Raw genomic sequence first — 17,305 nt, 5'->3', positions numbered from 1 at the left:
ATTTAATTGTTTCTTTAATCATGTTCTGGAAAATGGGTTTGTGTAATCGTATTTGTTGCCTTGGTTATATATCTATTTGCTGTATGATTACAGAAAATGTTTCATATTAAAAAGAATAACATCTTACCTGAAGCATAGATAATAAAAGCAGTAATAAAAACTACATATTTTAGATATAGGACTGTGGCAGACCAGGGCTCTGCCCTTAGAAATACTGGCAGGGAAGGAGTTAAATTCTCCTCCCTGCCCAGATTGATTGCTTCAGGTGGGAGCAATCAATGAATTAATTATTCAATTAAGGTATCAGCCACCTGGCATAAAAGGAGGCCTCAGCCTCCCAGTTAGAGAGAGAGTTCTGGAAGGAGAAGAAGTGTTTGTCTGTGTGTGCTATTGTGTTGGTTTTGGTCCAGTGAAGGCAACACCCAGTGTGGAAACTTCATTTGTAAGTTTTGTTTTGTGTTTATTTTGTGTTTGAAACCTTTTTGTTTGGCCCTTGTGACTGTTTATTTTGTATTTTTGTTTCTTAAAAAGCTTTATTTTGAACTTTAAACTGTCTCTGAGCCTCACCCTCTGCCAATCCTGACACATTAATCCTGCCTGGCTTCAGTTATAATTTGACCTTGTGTACTGCATGCATGACTGAGCCGCACGTGACCCTTACATATACATGACACTTGTATGCAAGACATACTCTCAACTTGATTAGAAGCAGGCACCCAACACATATAAACATACATAAATAGGGCAGCAGTGTGGAGTAGTGGTTAGGGCTCTGGATTCTTGACCGGAGGGTCGTGGGTTAAATCCTGGGTGGGGGACACTGCTGCTACCCCTGAGCAAGGTACTTTACCTAGATTGCTCCAGTAAAACCCAAACTGTATAAATGGGTAATTGTATGTAAAAATAATGTGATATCTTGTAACAATTTTAAGTTGCCCTGGATAAGGATAAGGGTGTCTAAGAAATAAAATAACAATAAATGTAGAAATTACTAAATTACTCTATTAGCATGATTCAAATGGGCTGAGCACAAAGTTATACTTCAAACTTTTATATTGCATATATTTTTAAATACTATTTAATCCTGTACAGTGGTGCCCAAAAGTATGGTCACCCTCCTTTTGTCAGCAGCAAGGGGTGCAAATGCACCCCAGCCTGCTTAAAATGAACATATCTTTATCCTTGCATGTGATTAAGCTTCCCTTTATTTCCATACCAAGCACATCCTTGTCTGACTTGGGAAACAGAGGTATCCTTCTTCTAAGTGGATATGGTACATTGTTGAGAGTTGCAGGAGCACGTTGTGAGATGTAGAAATAATGTATCACTCCTAAAAGGGTTAGGGTTATTAGAAGTTTTTCTAAAAGGAATGTTTTCCTTGGAGTGGCACTGGCCAGTTCACATTTGATTGTGTATTTCCCCATATTTCTATTTAAGTAGGTTTTGGTTGGTGTTTAAGGTTGTATAAATATGGATATAAAAAAAGAAAAGATAAAAGCTCTCCATTTACCTACACAAATATTGTTAATCTCCAAGGCAGGTTTCTTTCATTTAATCCTAGTGGTGTCAGTGTGCTTAATTTGGCTATGCACCTCCTTTCTGATTTTTCTGAGTTGGTCTGTCCAATTATTAGTTTGTAGTCCTGTTATTTGTATGGAGTCTAGGCAATGTTCTAGGCATATGCTTCTAAATATCATCTGATGCTGTAAAGATGGTGTGCTAGCCTGATTGTGAATGGGGGTTTTGTTTCTCTAATGTATATTATGTTACAGGTTGTACACTGGATTGCAAAGATACATTTTTTGCTGTTGTGGTTAACTTTTTATTTAATGCTGTGTGTTATATTATTAGAAGGACTTTTTTATGTATTTCAGTTGCTTAAAGTATTTAGGGCTGTTTGTTGTTTTTACTGGAGCATTTGCTGTGAACCAAGTAGTGTTTTAGTTTTTTTTTCCTCCTATAGGCCGACATGATCTTAAATCCCGGTAGGGTGCATGTTTCTAGTTTGGTTTGAAAATTCTTTGCTTTTTTTTTTTTATTTTTTTTTTTTTTTTATTTACCGCTAAACTGAGTATTGAATTTTGTGATGAATGGTATGATCTGTTTTTCTGTTTCAGGAAATCTTTTTAAATGTTTTTTTAGGAATGTTTTTGAATAAGTCTGTTCCCTGAGTGCTACAAAGGTTTTTTGTAGCTGTTTCAAAGTGAGTTTTTTCAGTATGTGAAATCGAATTGAGAATGAGTTGAGATTTCACTAGGCTTTTAAAGGTAGGTTTTGGGTGGTAACTTTGTTGATGTAAAAGACAACGAAAGCTCTGGCTGGAGAGCCGTGTACAGACGCAGTAAAAGAAAAGGCTGCCTGTGCACGATAAAGCAGCATGCGGTCATATAGAATAAGAAAAGGCAGCAAAGACGGCTGAAGAAGACAGCCGCTCAATTTGGTTTTGTTTACCTACCCATACTGGAAGATAGTCCCTGAGACATGAATTCTGTTAGCTCAGGGGGAATCTGCACAACCCCTTTAAAGTGGTGAGAGAATAGGAGACGGTCACTAAAATCTCATGCCTCACAGACTAGCAGAAGTAGTGAGACCCTGCTTACAGCAGCACTTTTATTTGTAGTTTTAAGTATTTTATTTCTCTTTTGTTTTGACTATTTTGTAGCACCAGTGCGTGAGCTAAGAACTGTGAAACCCTAATACCGTTGTGGGTAAACCACCTTTGAACAGTGAATGGAAGCATATTTACCGTTGTCGGTATTGCAGCCATGGCCCAAGGGTGCCCCCTTGTGGAGAAATAAAGCTTGTGCGCCTGTGCAGTGTTTTCAAAGAAATCCTCTGACTCCTGTGTCTCTCAGTGAACTACCCACACACCCTCTCACACGTGGTGTCAGCAGAAGTGGGACTCGCTGGCCCTGCATCGCTAAACAAGAGGGAGCAGAAAGGATCCTAACCAGTTTGCCACCATGATGGACCTCCTGCCTCAAATGCTGGAAAAGGTTCTTATCTTAAGTAACATTTATGTAATAAAACCAAAACAAATCAAATACAATTTTGAAAACTTGCTGGACTGCATGGCTTTGTTTTAATTAACGGAGACACATGCAGCAGCCAGTATATGATCCAAATTATGTTGAAGGTAATAGTCAAATTGAATAATGCCCACTGCCCAAAGCAGAACATTTTATGTTTTGGATTTAAAAAAAAAAAAAAAGTTTGACCTTATTAATACAGTAATAATTTATACAGAACAGAGTAGCCTATTAAAAAAAACAATACATTAACATGCAAGAATTGCTCAATAAAATGTAATTATGAAAACTTATTTTCAGAGACGATTGATGTCTGTCTCGGTGCGTGTTTGAGCCCTTATATCAAGAGTATGGGCTGTTTATCTGTAGTTTTGAACTACTTCAATTTTGTATTCTATTTTAGAAAAACAATACAGCAGTGAAAGTTTTCATTTTTATTGCCCAACACTTGTAATGAAATGTCAGTGTGTACCTAACATTAAGACAATAACTCAAAGTGTACTGTCTTGATGCTGCTGCCATTTCTTATTCTATTCTGTGCATACTGTTGATATGCAGCAAGTCATGGTGATCAGCTTTCTGTCACACTGATAGCTTTAATTTTGAATTTGCAGCTGGGGCAGGGGATGCATTTTACTGCCATGCTTGTTTACCTTGGTTTTCTGTGTCCCATGCTCCCTCCCTGGCTGTGCCTGCCTTTTGGGACGTGTTTGCACTGCTCTGCATTTCTTGGTTTTTCGGAGGGTTGATGCAGAGATTGCTGTCCCTAGTGGCTGAGAAGGCTGCTTCCCAAGTTTACATGTTTGACCTCTGGCCTGTAGCAACCTGGAAGACAAAGAATAAAAAAAAAGTAAGGATATATACATGACCCAGAACAGAAACTTTTTCTATCACAAAACATGATTATGTCATGCTTTACACTGAACATTTGGCATTTTCTCTAAATACAGGCTCGATTTGAAAGTTCATTTTGGTACCATTTTGCTACTAGTTTTTTTATGCAGTAGCATTTTTCTGATGCTTTACGCTGCAGTTTATATGACCGACCCTGAATGAACATGTACATAATTACCGGTATAAGTTTTTGTCTCTTTCATAAAGCTGGAAACCATTGCTAAAAGAGCTTCCTGATTTGTAGATGACTGAGGTTTGTACCGCCCCATGTAGATACGCTCAAGGCCCACAATCCAAATCTTATTGGAGAGTTGAGTACAAATACTGTCTCAAATCACAACGTGGATACAATTTCAAGGTATGAAGTTTATTTTATCGACCAAAAGTAAAATTAAATAACTATAAAAACATTGATTTTTTTTTAAGCTAACAGGCAATGACCTAACAGGATATCACGTTTTATTCAGTGTCTATAAAATGCTAATTGAATCTGTCGTGGAGAATGCCAGCTCCGGTTTTGTTATAATGTTAACCCTGGTTTCACCCACGCTAAAAAATGAACTCGTAATAGGAAGATAATTATTACTTTATCAAAATAAAATATTAGAAAAAAAATAAGACAAAATACAATCTTGAGGTGCATTCATTTATCAGTTTTCTTTTTATAATAATTATCACTACCTTGCATACTTCTCCTGTTTAACTAGTGAAACATGTGCTTTAACTATATATATATATATATATATATATATATATATATATAAAATAAAAAATACAGACGTGCTCAAATTTGTTGGTACCCCTCCACAAAAAACGAAGAATGCACAATTTTCTCTGAAATAACTTGAAACTGACAAAAGTAATTGGCATCCACCATTGTTTATTCCATATTTAATAGAAATCAGACTTTGCTTTTGATTTTTTATTCAACATAATATTGTAAATAATAAAACAAATGAAAATGGCATGGACAAAAATGATGGGACCGCTAACCTAATATTTTGTTGCACAACCTTTAGAGGCAATCACTGCAATCAAACGTTTTCTGTAGCTCTCAATGAGGCTTCTGCACCTGTTAACAGGTAGTTTGGCCCACTCTTCCTGAGCAAACTGCTCTAGCTGTCTCAGGTTTGATGGGTGCCTTCTCCAGACTGCAAGTTTCAGCTCTTTCCATAGATGTTCGATAGGGATCAGGACTCGTAGAAGGCCACTTCAGAATAGTCCAATGTTTTGTTCTTATCCATTCTTGGGTGCTTTTAGCTGTGTGTTTTGGGCCATTATCCTGTTGGAGGACCCATGACCTGCAACTGAGACAGAGCTTTCTGACACTGGGCAGTACGTTTCGCTCCAGAATGCCTTGATAGTCTTGAGATTTCATTGTGCCCTGCACAGATTCAAGGCACCCTGTGCCAGGCGCAGCAAAGCAGCCCCAAAACATAACCAAGCCTCCTCCATGTTTCACTGTAGGTATGGTGTTCTTTTCTTTGAAAGCTTCATTTTTTCATCTGTGAACATAGAGCTGATGTGACTTGCCAAAAAGCTCCAGTTTTGACTCATCTGTCCAAAGGACATTCTCCCAGAAGGATTGTGGCTTGTCAATATGCATTTTGGCAAATTCCAGTCTGGCTTTTTTATGTTTCTTTCAAAAGTGGAGTCTTCTTCCATGGAGCCCACTTTCGCTCAAAAAGCAATGGATGGTGCGATCAGAAACTGACGTACCTTCACCTTGGAGTTCAGCTTGTATCTCTTTGGCAGTTATCCTTGGTTCTTTTTCTACCATTCGCACTATCCTTCTGTTCAATCTGGGGTCGATTTTCTCTGGAAGGTAAGATGGACAATTGTTGCTCGGAATTTTATGTTATAAAATTTGTTAATTTTTAAAATTGTAAAAGTTTTTAATTTTAAAATGTTTTACAATTTTAAATGTTATTGAAAAAATATCATGTATGAAATGTTGCGAGAATCTCTTACACATTATACATGGGTGAAATAAATGTATTTTTGTAGGATGGTACAGAGGGGAAAAGAGAGCCATGAAATTTGCTGTCCCAAGAATTTGGCGGGAACTCACTGACCACTCAAGCAACTGCTACTTCTGCACGGTGGACCCTTCCAAACGTCGGACTGGCAAGAATGCACCTGCTATCACGCATCCAGACCTTCCTTCATCCATCGCCCCGGTGCCACACTGCCATGAGCTCCCCGTACCCACTCCTCCGGAGAGAGAGCAGCCGTCTTTAGAAGAGAGCAGCAAGTCAGAGAGCAAGGAAGACGTTGTAGATCCAGATGACAATTTCAGAGGTGGAGCTGAGGAGAGAAACCCATACTACCCCCAACCAAAAAGACCTCAACGACTTGATTAGAGATCTTGGTCTCACCAAGTCCAATGCCGAGCTTTTGACGTCTAAGCTCAAGCAATGGAACTTGTTGGATGAAAGTGTGCAAGTCGCAGATCAGAGGAAGCATCACCAACCTTTTTCCAGCTTCTTCACCCGTCAAGATGGGCTCTGCTTCTGCCACAATGTGACCAGTCTGTTCGAGGCAATCGGAATCGCCTGTAACCAGAATGAGTGGCGCCTCTTCATTGACAGCTCATCCAGGAGCCTCAAAGCCGTGCTGCTCCATAATGGTAACAAGTACCCGTCTCTTCCCCTGGCTCACTCGGTGCACCTCAAAGAGGATTACAACAGCATCAAGACCTTGCTGGATGCCTTGAAGTATGATGAGTACGGCTGGGAGGTCATAGGAGACTTCAAAATGGTGGCATTCCTGATGGGTCTCCAAGGCGGTTTTACCAAGTTTCCCTGCTATCTTTGCCTTTGGGACAGCAGGGACACCAAGGCGCACTACCACAGGCGGGACTGGCCACAGCGGACCGAGTTCTCTGTGGGGAGGAACAACGTCAAGTGGGAGCCACTGGTGGACCCCCAGAAGGTGCTGATGCCGCCACTGCACATCAAATTGGGCCTTATGAAACAATTTGTCAGAGCTCTAGAAAAGGAGTCGGCAGCTTTCAAGTACCTTCAAGACTTCTTCCCTAAGCTGTCTGAGGCAAAGGTCAAAGCCGGTGTCTTCGTCGGACCACAGATAAAGAAGATCCTGGAGTGCAATGAATTCCCCAAGAAGCTCACTAGTAAGGAGAAAGCGGCTTGGAACAGCTTTGTCGCAGTGGTTCAGGGCTTCCTCTGCAATCACGAGGCCGAAAACTATGTGGAGCTGGTTGAGACTCTGGTGAAGAACTATGGCACAATGGGCTGTAGGATGTCCCTCAAAGTCCATATCCTTGATGCTCATCTTGATAAATTCAAGGAGAACATGGGAGCGTACTCGGAGGAGCAAGGCGAGCGCTTCCACCAGGATATACTGGACTTTGAACGCCACTACCAAGGACAGTATAACGAGAACATGATGGGAAACTACATTTGGGGGCTGATTCGTGAAAGTGATTTACAGTATAATCGAAAAACTAAAATCGAAAAACTACTCCCTTCTAACTCTCTTTTGTAGTCATTTTTGTATTCCTTTAGTATAAATACATGTTAATTTGGATTCATATGTTTGTTTTTTTCTGACTGTGAACGAAAAGACACACATTCACCCGTTTTCTCATTGGAAATAGGTAAATTTCAAAATATCACTGTCCTGGTCACAAAAGCAAAGTTTGTGGGGAATAATAGCCATTATCTATACTTTTGAGGCATAAGCAATTAGGAAATAACACTTACTACCCAGGAACAAAAATTGTGTTACATAGTGTAATCAATTACAGCTGGTAAAATAAAAAAAAAAAGATTCCAGCCACAAAAAACAAAGCATTTATCTGGACCATGCTTGCAACCCTGTATAATACACAGTTAAAATAGTTAAATTCCCCTCATCCCTGAAGCCCAAACTGTCGCCTTTGTGTTTGAAGGACTGGATAAGAGTCAAAGTGAACTGACATCTCTAAATGGGCAACGGCAAGGATGTACAGTAGTATGAACATGTATTAGAACACCCCATTGCTTCTGTTTTGATTTCGTGTACATATGAAATCAAACCACTGTAACTGAAAATCTTGGAAAATTGTCAAAATGAGCGATTGTCTAATTTAATTGAGGACTTCCGTAGGTCACATATGCAATTCATTTAAAATGGTAAGAGAAAAGGAACACAACGCCATGCATTGTTACATGCATGAGACTTTTTAGCAGCTGTGTAAGATGCCTAATTAAAGCACAATGTGGTTTAACATTTTCACACCTAGTACCTATTGTTTCTACATCATGGATTACTGACCGAAAATTGAAATTCTCACCCAGCGGTTTTTTATGCAAGTGCGTATATAAAGGGATATCATGACAAATCTTAAGGTGTTCTAATACATTTGTACACTGCTGTATTATCCATGTGTTTCCTGCAGTAGCAATGCAATTTGCTGGGCATTTATATGGTTCATCTATTGTTTGAAAAACACCTAATCAAAAAATCTTGTATGAAAGTATTTGGTTGATTAGATCAACCAATGCCCTTGCCAGAATATTTCACAGGCTAATGATTCTTTTTAATTGCATTTTACATGGTTTTCCCTGGATAACCTTAAATATAATTGGTTGATGCAATCCAGCAGGGTTTCCCTGTACTGTAAGTAAATAAATAAATAAATAAATAAATAAAATGAAGTTACATTAAATCCAAGTTTGGCTTTTCCTAGCCAGCTACACAACAGGTTTATACAATCAAACCCAAAGTCAGTTTTACCTTATGAATCAGAAAATCAGTGGTACTCACTTTTGGTCCTTTCAGTTCATTCCAATACATTAATCAAGGCTCTGAAAGGGCATGGTTGGAATAACATTCTGGACTGGAAGTGTCACTGATGTAATGACTGCACTGTGTCAAGAATATCTCGGAGTTGGTTGCTCATCACTTGGCCACCACAGGGATGCTGTAGTGTCCGGCCTGTATCTGAGTCTCTGTGAAGCCCATCTCATACAGTGTGTTGAGGAAACTTCAGATTGTCTGAAACACACACATACAGTTAGTTAGCCATCTTTCATATTACCTCAGAGACTTTCTTACTAATGTTTTAAAATCCATTTCCTACCTCTCACAAGATTTGGTCCCAGTATTCTTTGCTGTTATCCTTATCATTAGGAGGTTGAACTTTTAGTCTCCTTGAAAAGTCTCAGAATCAGATTACACACTTTTTTTTTTTTTTTGGAGCAACATCTACATGTACTATAAATCCCCCAACATTAAATTAACTTTATCATAACCTGGTAAATATTAATAGCAAACCAAAAGCATCACATGGAAAAAAGACAATCACCTTTTTAATTGTACTTCCTGAGCTAGGACAGAGTTTATCTTTCAATAAGCTTCTATGGGTGCCGTGGTAAAAGACTGTTCATAATGTAAAAAGCATGTTGAAGGGCAAGGTCTTTACTATGTCCTTGTAGCTAGAACTACCCTTGGGGAATGTAAACAAACTAGAAAAGGCATTTCTAATAAAAGCGCACAGAGGGCAAACTGGAAGAATTCATGTTGCGATGCTTTGATTATTCAGATAAAATTTATCATGCTTATAGACGCATGAAGATAAATAATGGGAGTGTGCAAACTGGCAACCACACACACCACAAACAAGCACCTTAACCACTCTGTAAAAGTCAGGCTCTACTACATAGTGATCAGTATTGTGATTGAAAACAAACTGAAAGTCATTGCATGAAGTACCAAACTCCCTATAGCCTGGTGCACACTTAATAGGTTTCATGATATTTTAATAAGTTGGCTCACAACAAATATGTTACTCTAAAAGGAAGTGATTTTTGTAAAGGTATTTGGGCCGCTCGTTAAAATGAAAACCCATAAACATAGTACTTGAAAATGATTGTGGACACTGCAGCTTTAAATAGCAGCTTGGTAATGAGTTGTTAAATGAGTAATGAATCAGATGGGTGATAGAGAGAAGTGAGTCTAAGGGATGACTGACTCCAATGTGCCTCAATCATGCTGTTTATCAAGGGCTGAGGGGGTACCCCCTATTGTCATAATATTTTGCATTCATATGCATTTTCAGTTTTTGTTTCTTATTTTTCATTTCTGAATAATATATATAATTCTTGCAACATGTATTTTGACAGAGAAGAGCACCTTCCTCGGCACTTTAACCTGAATTAAATTATTATTTGTTTATTTAGCAGACGCCTTTATCCAAGGCGACTTAGACACTAGGGTGTGTGAACTATGCATCAGCTGCAGAGTCACTTACAACTACGTCTCACCCGAAAAATGGAGCACAAGGAGGTTAAGTGACTTGCTCAGGGTCACACAATGAGTCAGCGGCTAAGGTGGGATTTGAACCGGAGACTTCCTGGATACACGCCCTTTTCTTTAATCACTGGACCACACAGCCTCCTAAATCATTGATTTACTTTAATAAGTAAGGCACCGCCACAATTTTGATTTAAAACAAGTTCCCAGTTTAGTATCAAAAGCTATAGTCTGTATATAATGCTTTTTAATATGAAAAGACTCAGATAACTATACTACTAAAAAGTAACTACTATTCTAATTGCATTTGTATGAAACAAACTGCATTTCACGGTTATTCATATTAACCCCTAAACATAAAGAAATTCATCATAAACTGGGACAATGTAATCCCAAACACACAAGAACCTGAATTTAAAAAAAAAAAAAAAAAAAAATCATTCCAAAGATGAGATGCTTGATGTACAAAGGCACGCTGGCCCATATTGGACCTCAATTTAGGGATTTTAAAAGTAAGCACATCATTTGATCTTAGTCCATAGGTAGTCTACCGGAGGAAAGGCGCCCAGGAAGCAGCTCGCTACTAAGGCTGCCCGAAAGAGTGCCCCTGCTACCGGCAGTGTGAAGAAACCTCACCATTATAGGCCCGGGACTGTGGCTCTCAGGGAGATCCGCCGCTATCAGAAATCCACCGAGTTGCTGATCCGCAAGCTGCCCTTCCAGCGGCTGGTAAGAGAAATCGCTCAGGATTTCAAGACCGACCTGCGCTTCCAGAGCTCCGCTGTCATGGCGCTGCAGGAGGCTAGCGAGGCTTACCTGGTCGGGCTCTTTGAGGACACCAACCTGTGTGCCATTCACGCCAAGAGAGTCACCATCATGCCCAAAGACATCCAGCTGGCCATCCGAATCCGTGGAGAACGTTTGGTGCACCATGCTAGCCAAATCCAAATATTATTTAAAGATATCTATAAATCATTTGAAGATATCTTCAAATAACTTCCTGTTCATTTAAAGATATCTGCAAATCATTTGAAGATATCTTCAAATAGCTTCCTGTTCATTTAGAGATATCTCTAAATCATTTAGAGATATATCTAAATAACTTCCTGTTCATTTGAAGATATCTTTAAATAGACAGGAAGTCCATTGAAAACATAGAGCATTTTAACAGGAAGTCATTTCCAGATATCTTGAAATAGCTTCCTGTTCATGTGAAGATACCTTCAAGTGATTTAGAGATATCTTTAAATGAACAGGAAGTTATTTGAAGATATCTTAAAATGTTTTAGAGATATCTCTAAATGAACAGGAAGTTATTTCGAGATATCTCTAAATGATTTAGAGATCTCTAAATGAGCAGGAAGTTATTTGAAGATATCTTCAAATGATTTAGAGATATCTTTAAATGATTAAGAGATATCTTTAAATGAACAGGACATTATTTAGAGATATCTCTAAATGATTTAGAGATATCTGAAAAGTATTTCAAGATATCTCAAAACATTTAGAGATATCTTAAAATGATTTAAAGATATCTAAAAATGCATTTTAGATATCTCATTTAAAGCTCAATTTAAAGATGTCTGTAAATCATTTTGAGATATCTCAATGTATTTTAGATATGTTAAAATGATTTAGAGATATCTTTAAATATTTAGAGATATCTTCAAATATTTAGAGATATCTATAAATGATCATTTGGCTTGCCATATGCAATGCAGACGCTCTAGCTTTCATACCACAAAGTTTGTCCTTCCATTTGACAACATTTGCAAGTAGTATAGAAGTAAAGTTACAGTTTTTAACAAGTAACGAGTCGAACAAGACTTTGTAAATAATGATTATGTATTTTCCTGATTGTATTGCAAGCTTTCGTCTTATTTTACAAACTATCATAATAAGCTTGATCCGTTCATTAAGTATATCGTAATGTTTTCATGTTTAGGAAGTAGTACTCTGAGACGGTGTTGGATTCTCAAAATGTTTGTTTTATTTGAAACTACAGAGAATTCCTGTTAGGGGCTGGAATTCACGGCACCAAAATAATAACCCTACGTTTTAGTCTTGGCACTTTCACTGCAAACTCTCTCCGGTCACAGCTCACACGATCCCTCAGTCGCACCCACAGTATCTCATTCAAGTTCAGCGCTGGACTATGTCCAGTCCCCAGGCTCATGCACCCCCTTTTATATAACCTCCCGTCATTTCCTGCTACTTTCCGGCTCATCATCAACCAGTCACATCCATGCTCTGCAACCCCCAAAAACAGCAACACACATTTGACCCACTTATTCACTCACTCCACCTTCCCACGCTAACGGCGCGACCGGTTCCCCTTACAATACATGTACATAAAAGACAGATGAGACAAACTGGACAAGAAGTCCTGCAACAAAGCAATTGTCTGGGTTGTTACAATATATTTTTTAATTTGAAAGTAAAAATATATGAAAGCATGACAGCCTTTATGTACAAAAATTCACTAATATACACTTGAACAAGAACTGTTGAATATTTATTTTCGTTTCATACAGTATTAAATGGCAATGTATATATCTGATAGTAAAAAAATAAATAAAATAAATATCAAGATAGATAAATGTCTATGTATTGATTTATGTATTCATGTATTTCAATATGTATTAATGTATTTATGTATGTATGTTTTACTTTTACTAAATATGTAAGCTATACTTCAACATAGCTAATTCTCAGAAAAAATTAATGTTCCTTTTTGTCCAGTGGGGACCACAAATAGCGTTACTCTCATCAACCAGTATCGAGAGGAAACCGTGCTTCCTTGCGCCAATAGGGACCACATTGAGCGTTACACTGACAAGAAACCAACATTTTTCAGAGATCAAGATCAGAATCTTAGAATGATGATGACTCAAAAAAAAGAACCTCCAAAATGTAAAAATAATTCCTGAGAATTCTCAGCTGGCTGACTTCAACTTTAAAAATACTGCTTGTTTTCTCAAATCAACTAATCCTGTAGCACTGACAGTAACACAACATGCTTACAAATTGAAGGTTATATTTTCAAATCCCATGCATGCTATCCCTTTTTATATTTATATTATATAAAAAAAGATATTTTTTTTGCAAGCAAATTTTCCATTTTAAAACAGAAATAAATCATTTAATAGAAATTATATAGACGTCACAATAAGTGCATTTCCTAGTATATTTCCATGTTGACAAAACAACTTAATTATCATTAACCCTCATATGGACATGTCGGAAAACTGACTTTCCTGGTAACCTGGGGTCCAATCGGACCCCAGCAATAAAACAACATATAACTAACAACTGGCGTAAATGAATGAATGGAAATGTGTATATGAACACTTTATTTTTCTTTTCCTTTACTTCTAGCCATCGTTTGGTATAATGTGTTGTTTATGCTATACAAAATGGATAAGACGCCCAATGCGCACAGCTGTCTCCTAGCAAGTGAAGACATCACTGTATTCTGGATCGCTGTAGTTTATTCTAGGAACATGTCATGGGCATGTGAGATATCGTTGGAAAGCCCCAAACCTCTTGTTTCGTTTGGTATATATTGTTCCTAGCTCTTTTCGTTTGAGTCACAGTCACAGAACACACCTACTGATTTCCTGCATGTTACAGCACTGGAGCACTGAATGAGCGGGTGGTAGAAAGTACGCATACGGGCATGCCTGACATCAATGGAAAGTGTAAAGCCTGTGCTTTTAAATGACGTTGAAACCGGAACGCTATCTGTTGAAGCAACCTAGAGGCAACAAACGAAACTTAAGAGCTGACTAGTGTCAAATGAGCCTTAGTTTTGGTTTGCTGTAGTTTTACCTGTTCAGGACATACGATATATCACTGGAAAGCTCTAATTGTGTACTTTCAAACAAGCATTGAACCAGGAAGCTGAGATATTCACGTGAGAAGATCGGGCCCGCCCATACACTACGCCTGGGGTCCATACGGACCCCAAACCTAAAACAATTTGGGAAATTCAACCAGGCTACCTGGACTAGGATTATACTTTGCATAGTGTAACAGGATGGGTGTGTGACAACTACCTAAAAGGAAACAAAAATCAAGTCACTAGATCCACATAATAACTGATACTAAAGCACCATAGGGACCGAATTATCCCCAGGTTACCTTATGAGGGTTAAATACGGATGTCCTGTAATATACATATGCGTGGATAAAAGTGTGTAGGGTCTGCAAAAATCTGCAAAAAAACGTTGGGAGAAAAAGGAGAAGGACATTTTTACCTTACTTTGGCGACTTATTTCTCTTACTGTATGACAGGTTGTGGCAAAGTGGCTGCTGAGTGAGAACAGGTGCAGGGGTGATGCAGTGTGGTAATGAAACAAACAGAGAGGTTGAATCCGGTTTGGAAAATAATACTTTATTTTATTGTTTTGTATCCAGGTCTGGCGACCGATAACAATAATAATAATAAACAATAACAGGTTTGCAGACCCAAACAATAATAATAACCCAACACATATCTGCCCCTCAATTATACACACACGGTCACCATTCCTGGGTGAGTTCAGTAGTGCTCATGGTGGGTGATACATGTTATAATAGTGACAGTAGTGCAGTGCTGTTCTGGCTTTGGTGCAGGCCCTTGGCGACAGCTCCGGAATCATGTTAGCCGTCTGTAACAAAACAAGACGATTACACACAGACAAACAAACAAAAAAGTCTAACACTGCTTTCTTTTTATAGAGGTCTCTCACTGTCCTCAGTTTACCTTTAAAAACCAAATGCGAAGGAGTAGATTGCGATTCTCCGTCCCCTTTTATGCTATCACGCATGACCCCTTGGTAAACGAGTGCAGCTGTCTCTACAAGCTGCAGCTGCTACGTCGTTTACCTTCCGGGTCAATACATTCCTGCAACGGAGTCTCGCCTTCTTCCAGGCTGGACGACTTCCCAACCGTGGGAAAGAACTGTCAGGCCATCCCGTCCAAAGAACTTTACTTTTGCTGCTTAGCGCCCTCACAGGCCTGGAGGGAGATTTACAACCAAGATTCATTATAATTCTGTCAAACAGGTATTGACTTTTTTTTCTAAATTTCACCTAAGAGTGTTGGGAACTACAAATTAAAAGTGAAATGGTGCTTTTTGGCTGATTTACTTTTGCTGCGTCAATACCCTGAAAACACGTAAATGATCCTTTGTATAGAGTCTGGCTGTTCCCGCTGATAACTTGCCACGAGGAACTACAATTCCTCTCAATTTAGACCTGCCAATGTTAAGGACTTTATAATGGCCCCCTATAAGTGATTGGAGTCATTGCATGTGGTGAAAAAAGGGAAATAAAGATGTTTGTCTCAATTCTTCCAACTACTTATTGTATAAAACATTGGGCCTCATAATCCTTCTCAAGGGCCATATGCAGCTGTATAATGTAGTGACTGGGCCCACAAAACTGCTGAAATGAAAGACTGCCCAGTCATACAGCAACCCATAGATAACAGTGAATGACTTGACTGGAACAACAAAAAACAGAATAACTTGGGGTAAAAAAAACTAACAATAATGCAAATATGTTATTATTTAAAACTTACTGTACTCATTTGTTTACGTAATGGCACATTATTCTGACTGACCCAAAAAAGGTGAGAAAGTTGGAGAAAACCACAACCAGGTAAGCACAACTCACAAGCGAGTCAAGACTAATTGAGCACACGTGTTTAATGTACTGTGACAAACAATCGATGTGTGAGTGACACAAATCACAGAAAACATCAACATTGGACAAAAGGACAAGAGGCACCTGTTTCCACTCTAATTATGCAATGTGAGCTACTCATTGTGTGCAATTAAATTATACATATTTTAGAGCTGTCAGTATATTTTCGAAAGAAAAAAATGTAAGGGGTTGTCTTTTACTTTAAGTTAACAACTATAAAAAACCTGAAATTGAATTTTCTTTTTTTTTTTTTTTTTTTTTATAAATTGCAGCAGGTAAGTAGACAAACATGTTAGTTCAGTCTTGGTACTTTACATAACCCCCCAGGCAATACAGTGTGACACTGGTAAATACTGTACCAGTATGTCAAGCTAAGAGGCATGTTCCAAACTATTCCAGAAAAAAAAAAGAATATTACATGACATTCCAGAACAACTCTTACTGAAGATAAAATAACTTCCTCATTGACATCTAGTGTTAAACATTGTTATTGCAGGTATGTATCCTACCGCCCACAGTTAAAATGGTAGGTATTTGGTGAGTTCACCAGCACTGTACCCACAGTATATTCTTAAGAGCTGGAAGAAAAATCCCAAGAGATTAAAGTGTTAGTGCCTAACTATATTATTATTATTTATTTCTTAGCAAATAAATATTTATTGGGAGTACATCACACCCCCTTGTTGTTTTAAAATTCTTAAACGATTTCAATGGGGAGGTTTAAACCTTTTTGTTACTGTTAATTGAAACGGATGCTCTGTGTGGTCTCAATACGAACACACACATTATTATCCCTGATTATTCTCATAGTAAGGGAAACCACATGGGCAGTCCCAACTTGTTTGTCTGTACATTTGAGCTGAGCTAATCCTGCAATGATACAGAAGTACTCCACATTTATTATAGAAAAGGGCTTGTAACCAGGAGGTCCCCGGTTCAAATCCCACCTCAACCACTGACTCATTGTGTGACCCTGAGCAAGTCAGTTAACCTCCTTGTGCTCCGTCTTTCGGGTGAGACGTAATTGTAAGTGACTCTGCAGCTGATGCATTGTTCACACACCCTAGTCTCTGTAAGTCGCCTTGGATAAAGGCATCTGCTAAATAAACAAATAATAATAATAAGGAGAAAATGTACATGAAAAGAACGATTTATGCTGGCAGTAAATAAAATCTGAACCTGAAGCAGGACCAAAAAAGCTAAGTTAAATAACAACAGAAGAGTATAAACATTCCAGAAAAGTATATGAAACAGACCCAAGTTTTTACAGGTTTGCAATTTCTTTATCAACCTCTTTATTTTTTTTTGCAACTACATATTGTATGATAGGCAAAAAAAAGATTACATTGGGTCCCTTGTGTTTGAAGGTTGTATTTTCTCTACTGTTTCTCCTAATTAACAAACGTTTGTTTAAAAATACCTTGTTCCCTTTT

The 17,305-nt window shown here is 38.2% G+C and overlaps 1 protein-coding gene and 1 long non-coding RNA gene across 2 annotated transcripts in view; one reads left to right on the top strand and one right to left on the bottom strand.

The window, feature by feature from the left end:
- The first annotated feature begins 374 nt into the window (after positions 1 to 374).
- Positions 375 to 17,305, top strand: part of LOC117400207 (anion exchange protein 2-like) — a 136,610-nt gene continuing 119,679 nt past the window's right edge. The window contains exon 1 of the mRNA XM_059022162.1: positions 375 to 442. The gene's annotated coding sequence lies outside the window, so the exon portion shown is untranslated. The remainder of the gene's footprint in view (positions 443 to 17,305) is intronic.
- On the bottom strand, positions 8,694 to 9,163 carry LOC117399573 (uncharacterized). The gene is made up of 2 exons (XR_004544112.3): positions 9,010 to 9,163; positions 8,694 to 8,924 (listed from the first exon to the last, which is right to left on the bottom strand). It is a non-coding gene; the product is annotated as an uncharacterized LOC117399573 (long non-coding RNA).

Source organism: Acipenser ruthenus, chromosome 4, assembly GCF_902713425.1.
Source record: "Acipenser ruthenus chromosome 4, fAciRut3.2 maternal haplotype, whole genome shotgun sequence".
Lineage (NCBI taxonomy): Eukaryota > Metazoa > Chordata > Actinopteri > Acipenseriformes > Acipenseridae > Acipenser > Acipenser ruthenus.
The sequence above is the reverse complement of the archived record's forward strand: the minus strand, read 5'-3'. Positions and strand labels throughout refer to the sequence as shown.